Source organism: Lytechinus pictus, chromosome 12 (assembly GCF_037042905.1).
Source record: "Lytechinus pictus isolate F3 Inbred chromosome 12, Lp3.0, whole genome shotgun sequence".
NCBI lineage: Eukaryota > Metazoa > Echinodermata > Echinoidea > Temnopleuroida > Toxopneustidae > Lytechinus > Lytechinus pictus.
In genome coordinates, this window is record NC_087256.1 from 3,444,936 (window position 1) to 3,451,412 (window position 6,477).

General features: G+C 33.8%; 1 long non-coding RNA gene across 2 annotated transcripts; it reads right to left on the bottom strand.

Moving 5' to 3' along the window:
• Positions 1 to 468: 468 nt before the first annotated feature.
• LOC135156141 (uncharacterized) lies at positions 469 to 3,679 on the bottom strand. Of its 2 annotated transcripts, none has more exons than XR_010295280.1 (3): positions 3,323 to 3,679; positions 1,985 to 2,075; positions 469 to 1,126 (listed from the first exon to the last, which is right to left on the bottom strand). It is a non-coding gene; the product is annotated as an uncharacterized LOC135156141 (long non-coding RNA). The 2 variants fall into 2 exon arrangements; XR_010295281.1 differs by having other exon boundaries at positions 1,985 to 2,122.
• Between the last annotated feature and the right edge of the window lie 2,798 nt (positions 3,680 to 6,477).

The following is a 6,477-nucleotide window of genomic DNA, read 5'->3' on the forward strand; positions in this document are numbered from 1 at the left end:
ACCAAAAGTTCAACAGCAAACTTGAAATCACCCATGTATCTTTCTCATTTAAAAAAAAAAATATATTTAGAAATTCTCTATCACATCTACATAACAGCCATGGATCAAAAATTCTTTAAGGGGGGGTCTTTTGCCCTCCACCTTAAAGGTCCTGGTTCTCAAAAGGATTGTTTTCTATTTCATTTTCAAATTTATTCATTTTTTTAAAATATCTTTATATATTATTTGTTATGTTTTTTAATGGGGGTGATTTTTACAGAGAAAACCTGCAACTACCACCCCCTCCAACCTTGATCCATGGCTGCAAAATGTAGGTCTCATTACTCTTAAACTTATGCTGCTTGTTCACTATTGCTCGTCCATTAATTCTACTAGTACTTCCAGTGTCTCCTCAAATAACTTGATTCACCTAAACTCTCAGCTAAAAAGAATTATAGAAGACTTGTTAATTCAGTGACAATGACAAAATTATTATTTCAATTCATTTTATTCCAAATACATAAATCAGGTAACAATTATTTTCCTCTTGAGTTTAAAGATCAAATTTTGATCAGAGCTCGTTCCCATCTGCTTAAGATGAAATGGTGTGAAAGAGACTACTGTCCTCACAACACAGATGCAATGTCACATGCCCCCCCCCCCACCCCCCGAATTCATTGATCATTATTTTTGTTAAAAATTCTTCATTGCCAAAATTGTTACACAATTACCTGTACATATTGTATTGCTTAATTTTTATTTATCATTCCTGTTATGTCATTGAAATAAATTTATTATTCTAAGTATTATTATTATAAACATTATCATTATCTACATCCATAATTGTAAAAACTACTGCTACAATAAGCAAGTATAATTACCCCTAAAATAACCCTATCCCTCTTAAATCGTTTATGGGTTTTGTTTGGTCAGTAGTGTGGGGGGGGGGGGAGTGGTTACAATACTCTATTGTAAATACATGCAGTAATTCAGTTTGATATAGGATGTTTGGCATATTGTCAATGCATTATTCCCTAATTCTTCCTCCAGAAAATTATTATTGGAATTAAAAAGCAAACCCTTAATTTTGTCTTGTATTTCTTGAGTCTCTAAAACAGAGGATGTGAAGCAGAGTCATGTTCCATATCTGTTGAAAAAAAAACAAAAAAAAAAACGACAGAAATGTTAGCAATTCAATCAAGCCATCATAAAAAATAAAAAAAATAAAAAAATATGTATAAAAGTTTAATGAAACCACAAGCCGAATGAGTCACCTTTACAAAATCTGGTGTGGATTGAAGGATTCATGAGTGGGTAGGAAGCAAATAAGTTGATTACATATGATTTTCCACTTGCTTAGCCTAGTATATTCTGATTTTCTTATTTAATTTTGACAAGCTAGATCTACCGGTAGGTGATATTAATTGTCCCCTGAAAACATGACAGGTGAAAATTAAAATGGAGCTTGTCAATACGACTCTCTGAGCTGATTTTATTTTCATTTAGTCAATACAACTTAGATCTTGGTCTACCATGTGAGCCCCCCCCCCCCCAAAAAAAAAAGGACACCTCACAAAACCCCAATTTAAGGTAAAAATATGTCATGAACACATAATAATTATATACCACTAGAAAGAGTATATTCTCCCAAATAATTTGATACCATATTCATATTTAGATAGTCAGTATGTATTCTTTGCAGAGATGTAGATTTTGATTTGCACCGAAATAAGGCATGGCTAAAATTAATGACTTCAGATGCCAATGATGCCAAAATCTATGAGTTAGCAAATTTTCAAAGAAATTGATTTGTGTATTGACACTAAAAAGAGTTTACTAAACAATTATCTTGTAAATTATTGAACATGGGTATTGAAATTTGAAATGGATTTTAATATAACCCTTTTAATCATTGACATCTGGACTCATTTTTTGATAAAGTCATTTGGTCTGTAAATACATGAAGTCATTCAGTTTGATAGATAGGATGATTGTTTTTTTTTACCTTTTTGAATCAGGAGGGTCCTGCAGCTTAATTCGGTCTTGTAATCCTCGAGTCTCTAAAAGAGGATGTGAAGCAGCATCATGTTCTATGTCTGTTGAATAGAACAATACACACTGACAGAAATGTCAGCAATACAAGCTATTGTAAAAAAAAAAAAAAAACACATAACACTTGGACTATAGCGTATATATCTAGATCTAATCAGACATAGACTCTGACGTACATAGATCTGGAACTAAATGTAAGTAGATCTAGATCTACATCAAAAGTAGATTTAAATTTCATTTTTGTTAAACCTACCATTCTGCGAAATTTCAATGTTATTGAATCATACAAGTGTTATAGATCTAAACTAAAGGCAAAGCTGTCTTGACCCAGGGTTTTTAAAATGGTTTCATGACATTTGCTCTGACGACAAATGCCCCGATGGAAAATCTACACGTTAGGCCAAACAAAAGCTAACCTCCAATAAATAAATCCTTAACTTAGACCCTGACTCAGTGACTGAAATAATACTAGGCCTAGGGCTAGGCCTATATAGATTATACAGGAGGTCGCTTTGTTGTAGGCCTAAGGCTAAGTTTAGTCTAGGTCTATAAACCTAAGCTAGATAATAGATAGGATAAGAGGTAGAAAAGTTTTCTTTTAGCTTTAGCCAAAACCTGTACTATGTAGGCCTATTATTAACTTTCAAGTTTAGAAAAAAAAAAAAAAACATGAAAAGAACTAGAAAGAAGTTTGGACTTTGCCTTGGCTTTGGGAAATGAAACATCTTTATAAAATTAAAAAATCAAGGACTAGGCTCCGGTCCTATTGATATGTGAATTCAAAGAAGGGAACGGGTTAATGGAGTGAATGTCTTTCTATAACAGTTAGAGTCAATATGGATGCGCGATAGATCCCAGACAACGTCTAGCCTAAACGTTATAGCCTTAGGGACTATATCTAGTTCTTTCCTAACCCAGGGGTTGTTGTTGTTGTTCGGCCCGCGGGCCGGAGCCCCGTGGGTTAGTTCTTTTCATGCCTGCCGAGATCTCGGTACCGGTAGGCGTCGAAATTTCAGAGAAACTCTCGCCCAAAAGTCTGGCGTGATTATTAATACGAGGTCTCAATGGTAGCAGATGGAGATTTACATGTAATCTAGCCTACATTTTTAGCTCATGACGATGGCAATAGTTTTGAGTTTTCGCAAGTCGTTTGCTTCCTAATTGTTCACTTTTTATAAACACAAATTAATTCATATTGTACCCAGACTTCTCAAGATTCCATATAACATTAGATCTTTTGATTTATTTTTGTAAATGAATTAAAATTCAGCGTTAATCTGACAGTACTCACCGAAAATCTTTCAAGGACATAATCTTCTTCTGTGCGGGTGACGTCATCTTTCAGCCTTTAATTAAGCGGAAGTGACGATGGGGGTCAAATTATGACGTACGAATTTCAATAGAAAAATACATTATTCATAAGGTAAGATCCAATCACATCACAGTATCTTGCGAGTACGCAAAGAAAAAATAAATGATTCATTAGCAATATGCAAATGGGGGCTTAGGATTCGGTTCAAATGTCTCCCAGGGGGTGTGGCCGAAAGTGGTAAAAAATACGCTTATCACCATGGAGCTTCTATGGAGTATCTGTACGTTATATGCAAATGTTATTTAAATGTGGCTTTTCCGCGGGTGCTACCTTTCAGTCTATACGTATTTATTAGTCTATGCTTACGACCAATAATACGGGAATGCGCGTCCATTCAAATTTGCATTACGCGCGCGTAAATGGGCTAAAATATGCCTATATAAAATTCACTGTAGCTCTTCAGGGAGTCCGTTGACCCCAATTTTTCTTTTCATATTCGAATAGAGTATGAATAGGAGATATGATTTCATGCCACATTTGACTCTTAATTACATCGTGACGTCATCAAAATGGCGTCGGAACTAAGAACAAGTGTTTTCTGTTTCATGATGTCACCACAGTCATTTAAATTGATTTTAATTCCGTAAATCTTGGTCTGTTCTCGCCAAATTTTCAATATGTTTTAGCTTAGAATGTATCCTTTAGACAATATCTCCACTGTTTCATTTTAAAGCTTGTACTATTCTCAAAACTAGAATTTGTAGAGTTTTGTCATCATGCCAATTTGGAATTGCAAGAATGTACATTCAATGTCAAGTTGACAATATGTTTCCTATTTTGCTCTTTGTGCTTGTCGAACACACTGTGGCCGACTGGATAACACACCTGACTGGTATACCAGGGTTCGGTGGTTCAAACCTCGCTGGACCCCCTTTTTTTTTTTTTTTTTTTTTTTTTGGTCCTTTTTAGGTGGTCTGTCATTAAGATGACAGATCACCTATTATATTCGTCAGAATTTACTTTATTTATTTTTATTGCCAAATCTTTGTCCACCTCTATCTCAAAATCGGGCATGTCAATTTCCTTGATTTTCATGTCATGTATGGGCATCATTATGGACATGGGAATGGAAACTTTTCAAGGTTATCAAATCATGATGACGTCATCTAGGCGCCATTTTGTAAAATTAAATGATTGATCATATCATCGCAACTAATCATCAAAAATCATCCATATTTGCATCATATCAAGTTCAGGTGACAGGTCATCAGGACATATCATCAGAGGTCATGCAAAGGTCACGACGCGCACGTACGCGCGCGTCAAAATTTAAAAATTCCCCAAATCGACCGTGGTCAAGTTTGGGTACGTTTCTGGTCATTTTGAGCATGTCAAGAATTTGCGCGCGCACAGGTATGCGTGCGCGTTCTTGCACCTACCATCGTTATGCATCTTCGAGTCATCATTTCTTTCATGTCTTTCCATTGTCCATTATCTTCTGATTAATTTGATACCTCATTCAGCCTCTTACGACCAATAATACGGGAATGCGCGTCCATTCAAATTTGCATTACGCGCGCGTAAATGGGCAAAAATATGCCTATATAAAATTCACTGTAGCTCTTCAGGGAGTCCGTTGACCCCAAATTTTTTCTCACTCTTTTATATATTCAATATCTCATTTGGAGATTTTGTAATTACGTCAATTTTAAGTTATTAGTGAAAATTACATATTTCCGCAACAAACGTCAACGTACTTGACCGTATCTTCGTTATTACTGGTCAGTTTTCTTCCAAATTTTGATATGATATAGTGAAGACAATTCTCTACAAATAACGTGTGAATAATTTTGACTTTTGACCACAGTATCAATGTGTTATGATGTGTTTAAATTTTTGCAAATTTTTTCTGGACGTAATTTTTGCGAAATTCTTTAGAGAAATGTTTCATTAACCAATTGTACAGTCTTCCTGAATTTTTCAAGCCCACTTGCCTTGAATTTTTTTATGTAGGACAATTTTTGTAATTTTTCCGGAACTTTTTAAGGGGCAATTTTAACATTGTAAAACATCATTTATGTATTTTTTAGTAAACGCTGCAATATTTAAACGCTATTGGGTTGAAAATTTTCATTCCGGACATTTTGCGGAAATTCCTGGATTTTTTTCTGCTTGTTCATTTTTACTTAATATAACATATAACAAATTTTCAGGTACCTTCTGTGAAATGAAAAAATTGTGCAATTTAGTTAATTACACATGTTCCCGAAATTTTGCGGGAAAATTGCCAGTATTTGAATCTTTTACCTGACTTTTTTCAGTAAAAATCATCAAGAAAGAATTTTCAAGTAAATGTCAAAGTCATACACTATTAATAAATGGATATTGAAAATTTTTGACGGAAAATATTATTTGAAATGTTTAAAAATTTTCAGAAATTTGGCAAACATTTACAAAAAAAATCTGGTTCTTTTATCAAATACATCACTGATGAGTTTTGATGTGAATGCTGTGAAATTATAGCATTATGAAACTTCTCATTAAAATCTATTGAAATGTAGCAGAAAATTTGAACAAAAATATTTAAGATATTTTAGCTTTTAAAAAGTATCACCTATGAATTTTCAAGTATTCTGTGAAATTAATACCCACTGACATTGTGAAATTTCGGTAAAATCGTCTGAGATTTTTGGAGAGTTTTTAAGCCGGCATTTTACGTGCTCCTAACTTTATTTCGTATTTAACATATTGCATTATCACCACCATCATTATAATCATCACGATTGTCATCACTACATTTATAATCACATTTAGCAATGGTCAAAATTTATTCCTTTGATGTCTATGATCAAGATTATCAATCATATCTGAATGATTCATTCCCGGGATTCATTTTATACAACATTAGCCGACAATGAATGAAAAATCATGACAGACCACCTAATTCGTCCGCATGACGAATTAAAATCTAGTTTTGATTTGGGATTGTTTGATCTTTTCATTTAAGTCAAAATGCTGTTAGGAAACACAACATGAACATATTGAATTGCAATGTGTAGACCAATGGACAACTGGGTTGTCATTCGTTTCAATCAATATGCTTATGATGACAATCGTGAAAATTTTGAATGTTA